The 10178-nt window shown below is 35.9% G+C and overlaps 1 non-coding gene across 1 annotated transcript; it reads left to right on the plus strand.

The window, feature by feature from the left end:
* Positions 1-8944: 8944 nt before the first annotated feature.
* On the plus strand, positions 8945-9051 carry LOC120886665 (U6 spliceosomal RNA). Its single transcript, XR_005729744.1, has one exon. It is a non-coding gene; the product is annotated as a U6 spliceosomal RNA (small nuclear RNA).
* The last annotated feature ends 1127 nt before the right edge of the window (positions 9052-10178 follow it).

Below are 10178 nucleotides of genomic sequence, written 5' to 3' on the forward strand. Positions count from 1 at the left end.
TCATGAATAAATAATTCAAAATTTATAAGTGTCTTAATGAATCCCACTCACTATTATGTATAATTTTAATGCATGACCCAAAAATTATTTTTTAAAAATTGGATAATGTTTCAATGTTCATTCATCATCTCATGCAATTATTAAAAATTACTGCAAAGATGAACTCATCACTTGGAGTTATGCTTATGAAATGCTAAAAATTTAAAGATGTCAAGGTATTAAGATATAAAAACTACAAATGTAAAAAACTGGTAAGAGTTCTGACCCTAAAAGATAAAAGTTGTATCAGATGGCAGATTTTGCTAACATGACTTCACCATAAAACTTTGAACTATAATAAAGTTCTGTCTCTCCAGAGACAGTGCTCATTTGGTTCCTCTCTGGTCTTTTTCACTATTTAACATTTCTGATGAGAAATGCCACAACTCCTCATACCTCCAGGCTCTTCCAGAATAGTTGTGGTAAACTGTACTTTCCTTGTGAATGGACTTAGACCACCAAGATTCCACTTCGGGCCAGATGGCATTTATACAGTTTGACAGGAAATTCTTTACTTGACTTGAAATTTTTTTCTTAAAAGCAATTCAGACTATTAAAGCCATCTGAGATGAGATGCCACATTGTTTATTCATTTCTCTTCCAACATGAGTGACCATGTTAATACAACACAAAGGAAAAAAATAAAAGAAAGAACTTTATTGGCCAAATCCCCTAGGGTTACTTAAGTTACATGAGGTTCCATGACAAGATACAATCCAGGTCTCTAACTAGACCACCCCTAGGATGGCCATCATCTCCTCAAATTTTTAATATTTACTATCTGTGTCATTCAAATGGCTCATGTCACATATTTTCTTATATTGATGGTGATTTATATTTATGTCCCAACTCTTGGTATAGAGTTGGCAAAGCCTAAAATGTTGTGATTATCCACCGGGTCCTGCTCACAGTGGTACACAACAAATGGGTGGTGGCTGATTTCAAGGGTATTAGACTTCCTGGAATAGCAGAGTCATTTTTTACTTAGAAATTTTATACCTATAAGCTTGAAAATGTAAGTTACACAGTGATTTTTTTTCAATTCTGATTACTACCTATAATAAATAGCTTTGATACAAAAGTCTGAACGTGTGTGCAAATTAGTTACCTTTGTCACATTATCTATGTTTCTCCTGTTTTATAGCCAAGGAAAGCTAGGATATTAAACCTACTGTCATGAAAATCTTTGGCCCAATACATAAATGAGATAATGCCAGTGTAATTCTGGGCCTCAGATCAGAAAATATAGCCCTCTTAGCCTCCTCTTCACAAAGCAATGAGAATGAGCATATAATCATGCTCTCGGTATCCTCAGGAAGTATCCCGTGTTATGCTGTCAGTCTTTGATTAATTTATTCAGAGCTCCTTGATGTACCCTGCGGAGAATATAAGTATACATGAGTAATATAACACAAGGTATATGTACAGCAAAATATACAAATAAGGTGCTGTGCAAGTTCCATCATGAAAGAATTGATGACCACTTAGGGGGATCAAGGAAGACTAAGGAAAAGGAAGCACATAACCTCAGTTCTGAAGAATAGGTAGAAAAATAAATAGAGGTTTTTTTTCTTCTGTTAATGTTTGTAAGTTAATGACTGAAAACACAGTAAATAACAACCAAGCCATTTCCATATGGAAAAGTGCTACATCAAAGGACCTATTATAATCATCTCCAGGATTTCTATTCTGAAGAGTGTTACAAATGGTAAGGAAACCCATAAGGGCCAGAACTCTCATGTTCTAGTGGAATAAAATAGTTCATAGTAGGCCAAGACTTCTACAGTACAGAAATGAACAAGTTATTTTTAAATGCTTCTTCAGGCTTTAGAAAGTTATGAAAACAATTAGTACTAAATTTCTTAAATTCCCCAGGGAAACAATGTTCCGAGGTGAGCTAACGACGGCCAGTAATTTTTTTTTTTTCCTCTGAAGACATTTTCCAGTTCTGGCCACAAATTGATCACCCTTGGCTCAGGAAGAGGACCCAGCCATGGGAAAGAGAAATCAGCAAAACCTTTAGCCATTACAGAGATCTAGATTGGCAGAAATGGAGGCACAAGGACTCAAACACACACCCAGTTTTCTCCAAAGGAAACTTTTGGAGTTCTAAGATTTCAAAGGAAAATAGAAACCTAGACCAAAAACTTCTGAAAGGCAGAAGGGAAAAACTCTTCCACAACCTCATAGTATTTGGGAATTAAAGACTTGACAGATGAAGAGAACTGCTTCAAAAGCAGGACTGCTCGTTGCCCTACGACATTTGCAAATTTTAAAATTCTGTAAGTTAGGAAGATGAAAGACGGAGCTGAAAATCCTCTAAAGGGAATAACTGAACTTCCTTCCAACTAAAGGACTAGGGAGACAAAAAGCAGACTCTTGGCCCAAAGCCTGGGATACCCACCCTAAAGATAGGGACACTTCAAAGGTAGGTTAAGTCAAACCACCAAACTCTACCACCAACTGAACCGAGACAATCACCTCCTCACTCTATCTGTACAAAGGATAAAAGGAGAAACATTCTCTGGTGGAAGATGAAATTATTTGGAGCCTACAGTTCTTTCACGTTCAAAATGTTGCATTCAGCCAAAAATTTCTAGATGTGAGAAGAATACATCCCATGATCTGTAATCAACAGAATAAAACAGAGAATAGAAATAGACACACTGCTTCTCCAGATTTTTAAATTAGCAAGCAAATAAATAAATATGTGATCGCTATGTTAATAAAATACAGGAAATGTAGAAAAGATGGATGAAAGGATAAAGAATTGGATCACAGAATTAGAATCTTTTAGCAAAATTAAATCATTATTCTAGAACTAAAATAAATGTAATATCTTAAATTAAGAATTTTTTGTATGTCATTAACATCATTTAAACACAGCGAAACACAGGATTGGTGAACTGGAAGAGAGATTGATAGAACACATACAAAATGAAACATAAAGAGAAAACATAAAGTAGAAGAAATGTATTAAAATGAAAGAGTCTTCTGAGATACACTCCAAATATACAGTTATAGCTTGAGAGAGAAAATATAGGAAAGTATTATTGACCAAGAATTGGCCAAGAATTTTCCAAAGCTCTTAAAGGATATCAACACACAGATTCAAGAAGTTCAAAGCAGGATAAAGACAGAGAAAGCCACACAGTGTGGTCCTGAAATGTACCATATAAAAAAAAAGTAAAGCAAAATTCCTGAAGAAAAAAAAAAAGAATCTTAAATATAGCTAGAGGAAAAAGTCACATTATTTTCAAAGTAGCAATAATGTGTCTTTCAATTTAGTTCTGAGCAGAAATGATGGAAGCCAGATACATTGGAATAATACTGTTAAACTATTGAAAGAAAAGAAAAGCCATCCCAGAATTCTGTATCTGGAGAAAATATTCTTTCATAACTGAAAACAAACAAAAGACAATTTTAAACAAAAACTGACTGCACTAAAAGAAATACCAAAGGGAGATTTTTAGGTGAAAGGAAAATGATTCACAGATGGAAACATGGAAGAAATCAGGAGGGAATAAAAAACCCAAGAAGAAAAAATATATACAAAACTACAACTGATTATGGGTCACACACAAAATAATGGTGAATTCTGGTGAAATTTAAAATACATTAACAAGATGTATAACAAGAACCATCCAAAAGGTAGGAGAGAGTAGGAAATGGGATGCAACTATTCTAAGTTTCTAGCAATATTGGCAAAGAGGCAAACATCATAATTTGTCATGCATGTTGTCATCTCCAGGTTAAGCATTTATGGAATAATAAAAATATGAAAATTAATAAATGAATTGGAGGAAAATGAGCTGCGATTACTTAATTTTTTAAAGAGAATATAAAGCAACTGAAATAGCAAGTAAATGATAAGGTGGGAGATGTACTCCCAACTATGTCCGTAATTTCATTAAAGATAAATGGACTAAACACTCTGAGTAAAAGAATAAGATTTTTAGACTGGTGTTAAAAACCTTATTCTATTATGCTTATGGGAGACAAAATTTAAATGTAAAAATGACCAAAAGAAAACCAATAGACATGCCATAGGCATAAACTGAAGAGAGAATAAGCAAATTTCATTATAATGGGCAAGACTTCTTCCTCCCTTTAAAAGCCTCTTGGCTGGCTTTTTAACTGTGTTATGGTATCACATGGAAATATATAATATTTGGCATTATAGATGCTATTTTATATGTTATAAATCAGGTATAGCTAACCAATGTTTTAAGAAATGATTTTGTATAAAAAATCATTTGACTTGAAAGAAAAAAAAAGAAAGATAGATGGAGGCAGGGGCACATTTATTATGAATTCTGGTGGATTTGTATCTGTGGTTTAAATTTCTACCTGATTCTTAGACCCTCAGGCCATCCCCTACAATGATTTTTCTTTAAAAATGGTTCATCAAGCTGGACAAAGTAGTGCATGCCTATAATCCCCAGTAACAGAGGAGGCTAACACAGGAGGATCACAAGTTTAAGACCAGCCTCAGCAACTTAGCAAGAAGCTGTCTCAAAATAAAAAGTTCAAAGGACTGGGGATGTAGCTCAGGAGTAAAGTACCCCTGGTTTCACTCCCTAGTACAAAAAATAAAAATAAAAAAGGTTCACAATCACCAGGAAGTCTGCACTGCATGACCCCCAAGATCCACCTTCCCAGAAACATACAACCTTCTGAGCAATCTTGAAGAGAAAAGAGATGCCCTGGGCCAAGAAGTCCTAGAAGCCAAAGAAGGAGGATGATGTATAAAGTAATGTTGGAAGCAGAAGACATATTCTGCAAATTAACAGGACATGTCTGTAGAAAGGAAGTATTGTTCATTTAGAGGGAAAAAAACCCTACTTGGGAATCAAAAAGTCAAGAAATACATCTCTGGTATCCATTACCTCCAGTATCAATTAGACTCTTGCATTTAAATTTGACCCTTCAAAATGCAAAATCAGGTAAAGATCATTGTGTGAGGGAAAAAAAAAAAGGAGTGCATGGGAAAGGCAAATAGTATTCATAAATTCCAAGGGTCTTGTTTCATCAAGAAAGATTCCACTAATCTGTAGAAGCCTAACTCACAGGACCTCATAAGACACATTCTGTTAGTGTCAGTGTTCCACACCAGTTACAGATTTCTGAAGGGTCATCAGAGCAAAACTATGCCCTTAATATGTAAGCCAACACTGCTGTAACTAAGAATGCAATTGGACTGGGACAAATCTCTATGATCTTGATATATGAAAATCCAACTAGATGGTTTCCATAGAAATGAATAAAAACATTTCCAAATTACTTATTCAGGATTAATCCATGGTGGCTCTGCAAAGCAAACACATTTGTTGAGGCTCAGTAAAGCAGCCAATGAAAAATAAACTAAAATGGTCCAATAAGGTGCTTTCCTTCACTAACTGAAAATATCTATGCACAGCTAAAATATGGGTTTAGACAAAGTGTTATTTTTTAATTCCAAGTGTATAAATCCATAAAATTAATAATTGGAAATACTGTAAAGATTACTGGGTGCCGTTCTAAATAGATGAAAAGAACAAACACTATCTAGCCACCAACCTTCTATTTAAATTTTTATTCTATTTGTGTCCTACCTAGGTTAACCTGAGCAAGTTAAATTCTTCTTTTTAAGTCTTAGTTTTTCATCATCAGCAAAATGGGAGGAACAGGACTTTGCTTTTGGGATATAATGACATTATTTTATATTTTTTTTTCAGATGAGAAAAGCTTAATTTAGAGTGATGAAGGGGTGTATTCAAGATCTACATTAGTAGGGGAAAAAAATCAACCCAGGAGTCATGAACCTGAGCTTATAGTCATAAATAAATCCTCATCTATAATTGTACTATTTCCATTTATACAGGCAAAGTGACTTGTGGAATTTTCTCAGCAATCTAGACTAATATATTTTTTTCATTAAATGTTCTATTGATTCCAGTTTACTCTTCCTGCCTTGCATGTGTGTATGTGTGTGTGTGTCTGTGTGTGTGTGTACGTTTTGGTTTGAGTTATCTGGCACTGAACCCAATATTCTAAAATTTGAACCCATAGCTTAGCAGTAGGGTGTTAAATGGGATTTTTCCTATTGTCTCAAATTAATAGTTTGGCTAAGTACTTGAAACTGGAGACAGTAGATATTAAGTACCAGTATGTGTTTAGTTTCGGTTTTCAGAGAAGCAATCAACACCAAGATGGGTGTAGACATACAAGAGATGTCACGGGGGAAGTGTCTATTAGGGAAAATGGGAGTGTCCAGTTGAAACTGAGAGAACCTTGAGGGGACATGCAGTTCTGCTCTCATCCTGTAAAGAAAAGAGGGAAGATAGAAGAGTGTGGGTAGGAAGACTTGACCCACAACAAAACTTTAAGATTTGGGGTAGGCCACTGGGAAGTCCTTGAACCCAAATCGCTCCTCAGAAAAGTTTACCACCTGGTAGGAACGGCACTTGTGTCCCTGACACACTCAGTCATTGGCTGGAAGCCCATGGTAGGAAACAAGATTCTGGCACAAATTCAGTGATAGATTCAGAGCAAGCAGCTGAGCTTTCAGCCACATACTTGGGAGATCTCCATGCACAAGGGTCTTGGCTACCATACCTCATTTTCTGTATATAAGGGTCACAATCCCAAAGGATTTTCTGAGAAACAGGCAAACAGATATAGTGACTCTGACCTTCAAGCACTTCTGAAAGCAAAGACAGTAAATTGATTAGAGGGAAACCCCCAAAGTGCATTTGGAAGACTATAGAGTGCTGGGGCATTTCATCTCCCCAACACAACTCAAAGAAACTCTGATTGAATGGCAATTGGAATCTTTACCTCCCACCCTAAGCTACATGCTTACTAAGTGTTATGGTTTAAATATGAGATGTCCCCCAAACACTCATGTGTTAGACACTGCAAGAATTTTCAGAGATGATTGGGTTTCTTTGCTTATTTATTTATTTTTGTGATGCTGGGGGTTGAACCTAGGGCCTTGTGCATGTGAGGCAAGCACTCTACCAACTGACCTATGTTCCCAGCCCCAGAAATGATTGGGTTATGAGAGCTTTAACTTCCAATCAGTGGATTGATCCCCTGACATGGACTAACTGGAAGTAACTGAAGGTATGGCTGGAGGAAGTGGGTCACTAGAACCATTTTGTCTCTGGTGAGTGGAGCTCTCTCTACTTCCTGATTGGCACGTCCTGAGCATTTTTCCTCCTCTACACCCTTCCGCCATGATGTTCTGTCTCACCTTGGGCCCAGAGCAATGGAGCAATGGAGCTGGCCATCTATGGACTGACATCTCTGAAAACATGAGCTCCAAAAAAACTTTTCCTCCTCTAAAATTGTTCTTGTCATGTTTCTTGGACACGGTAGCAAAAACACAGACTAAAATACCAAGCTACAGAATGCAGGTCCTATTCAGATCTGTTTTCAGAGCACAAAGAAGAACCTAAATTCTGAACTTTTTCAGACCACCGCGAAAAGTCTATTCCCTTCACCTGGAGAAGCCCAGAGGTCATATTCTGAATGGAGAACCAGTGGCATCTGCATATTAAATATGCCTTTGTCATGTCAGTCCACTCTGTTATTTGGGAGGCAGGTTTGTACAGCCTGAGAAGGGGCAAAGCCTATTCATCGCCTTTCCATGAGGCTTTAAATTGAAGTAGATGATTTTACTTCTCTGACTTTCAGCTTCTTTGTTGATAAACAAGAATAATAATTTTACCCTAAAAAGGAGTTGTCAGAATTAAATGAGATAATGTAGGTAAAAGCTTGAGAAACCTTAATAAACAATAACTATATTCCCAAATAACAAAGTAAATGTAGTGTACCATAATCCTGGCCTATGGTATATTTTGAAGAAAAAAACCTTAGGAAGCAGTGGTACAGAAGACAGCTAATAAATTCTTTAAGTATTCTTATTTAAGGACAATATTTTAATAATTTACATTATTTGATTATTTAATGACTGTAAATTACATGTTGTTTGGAGCCAATATGTGTGATATGCAATAGGGTTACCAATGGTCCAAGTTTGTGTGGGATCTTTACAATTTTATCACTCAAAGTTATGGCATCCTAGAAAACCTTTCAGTCCTAACCATACCAGGACATTGGGTCAATTACATGCAAAACTTCTAGAACGTTGCCTAGAATATTTTGGGCATCCGATAAATGTTTTTTTATTTATTAAAATTTGAGTCTGTCATTTTGTCAGCAAGATTGGACTTGAAAGTACAAAAGAGAATAAGACTCAGTATCTGAAGTGAGTGGAGTTCAGCAATAAGTGAAGAAAACAGAAGAATAAGATAATAGAATTTATTCACAAAGTTTGAGAGGCAGTGTACTTTTTCATCTCCACAGAACTTTGACCTAGCTAATGTAATACACCTGCTTTCCAAAATGCACAAAGAATGTGAAGAAAGGCAAATAAAACATATATTAAAAATTATTGTCAAAAATTATTAAGTCATTCCCATGCTAAAATTATGTCTTGGAGTGGGTCTTTAGGAATGTCTTGAAATTTCTTGAGCTTCCTACTAACCCAAGGCATGTCAAATTGTCCTATCAGTTCCTCCTCCACTTATTTTCCTTGAAATCTGTGAGTTGAATGAATTTGCTAAATTGAAATCAATGGCAAATCTGCAATTTTTAAAAAGGTCTCCACTGAGATCCATAATGCTTTATTTGACCCATTTGTACATAGCAAAGAAAAAAGAACATGGACTCCTAACTCTACATTCCTCATTAGTCAAAATTTTAGCTTCTACTGCATGCCCACCATGCACTGTGACCAGCATTAACACACTTTGTAAAATTTACTGGGGCTTAGAAATTAGGATTCCTGCATACGTTGATGCCAGGAGCCACATGCATTGGACCTGACTCAATTTCCTAGCCTTCAAGGAAGAAAGGATTTCTCACTTCAGCAGCACATATATTAAAATTGGAAAGATACAGAGAAGATTAGGATGACCCCTGCATAAGGATAACACCCAAATTTGTGAAGCATTCCATAGTTTTACTGAATTAGAACATAATATATTCAATAATTTTATAATTATGTCAAATGGATTCTACTGTCACATATAACTAAAAAGAACCAATAAAAAAATCTAGAAAAAAATAATTTAAAAAAAGAAAGGAAAGGAAACTATTAGTGCTGAAAATATAGGCCAAAGCCCAGCTGGAGATGAATGCTTTATATACATTATCAAAATCAGTTCTCCACAACAGCCCTAGCAGGTGAATATTATTAAGCCTATTTTACAGATGAAGAAATGAGATCCAGGAAGTAGATTGTCCAAGAACTTACCAAAAAAAAAAATTGTTTTTTTTTCAGAAGAACTCCAGTATGAAGTTTCTCTGACTCCATAGTTTAGGTTTGCCCACAATGCAGAGTTCTTTAGGTTAACAAGGAATAACTAAATTATTATAGGGTAATTGTGATGGTTTATCTTATGTGATGGTAAATTTATTATAATGGTTAATTTTCCTTGACTGGGCCACAAAGCACAGGTACTTAGTCAAATGTAATGTGGGTTATTTCTATGGGTGTGGGTGTTGGATGAGATTAGCATTTAAATCTGTGAATTTTGAGTAAAGCAGATTACTGTCTGTCACGTGGGCAGGCCTCATCCAATCAGGTGAAGGCCTGAGCAGAACAAAGGACTGACCTCTCTTAAGCAAGAGAAAATTCTAACAGAGGATAGCCTTCCGACTCAAACAGGAGCACTGATCATTCCCTGATCTTTACCTTGTGTGCCACCTTGCAAATTTTGGGTCCACCAGCCTCCAAAATCACATGAGCAAATTAACCAAAGCAAAACTTTTACACAGTCAATCCTCTGTACCTATTCATTCTGCATCCATGGATTGGGATGGGAAATATTAAAAAACACATGGCGTCTTACTGAACAAGTAGACTTTTCTCTTGTTGTTATTCCCCGAACAATACAGTATAACAGCATGGTGTGACAGTACTGAAACATATTAGGTATAAGGGATCTGGACATTATTTAACATATGTGGAAGGACAAGCCTAGATTACATGCAAATGTGACACCACTTTATATAAGGGACTTTCTGTAAGGTATCCTGTGTATACATTGAGGGATGATTGTGTGCACATCCTATTGGATCTGTTTCTG

The sequence above is a fragment of the Ictidomys tridecemlineatus genome, chromosome 13 (genome assembly GCF_052094955.1).
Source record: "Ictidomys tridecemlineatus isolate mIctTri1 chromosome 13, mIctTri1.hap1, whole genome shotgun sequence".
Taxonomy (NCBI): Eukaryota; Metazoa; Chordata; class Mammalia; order Rodentia; family Sciuridae; genus Ictidomys; species Ictidomys tridecemlineatus.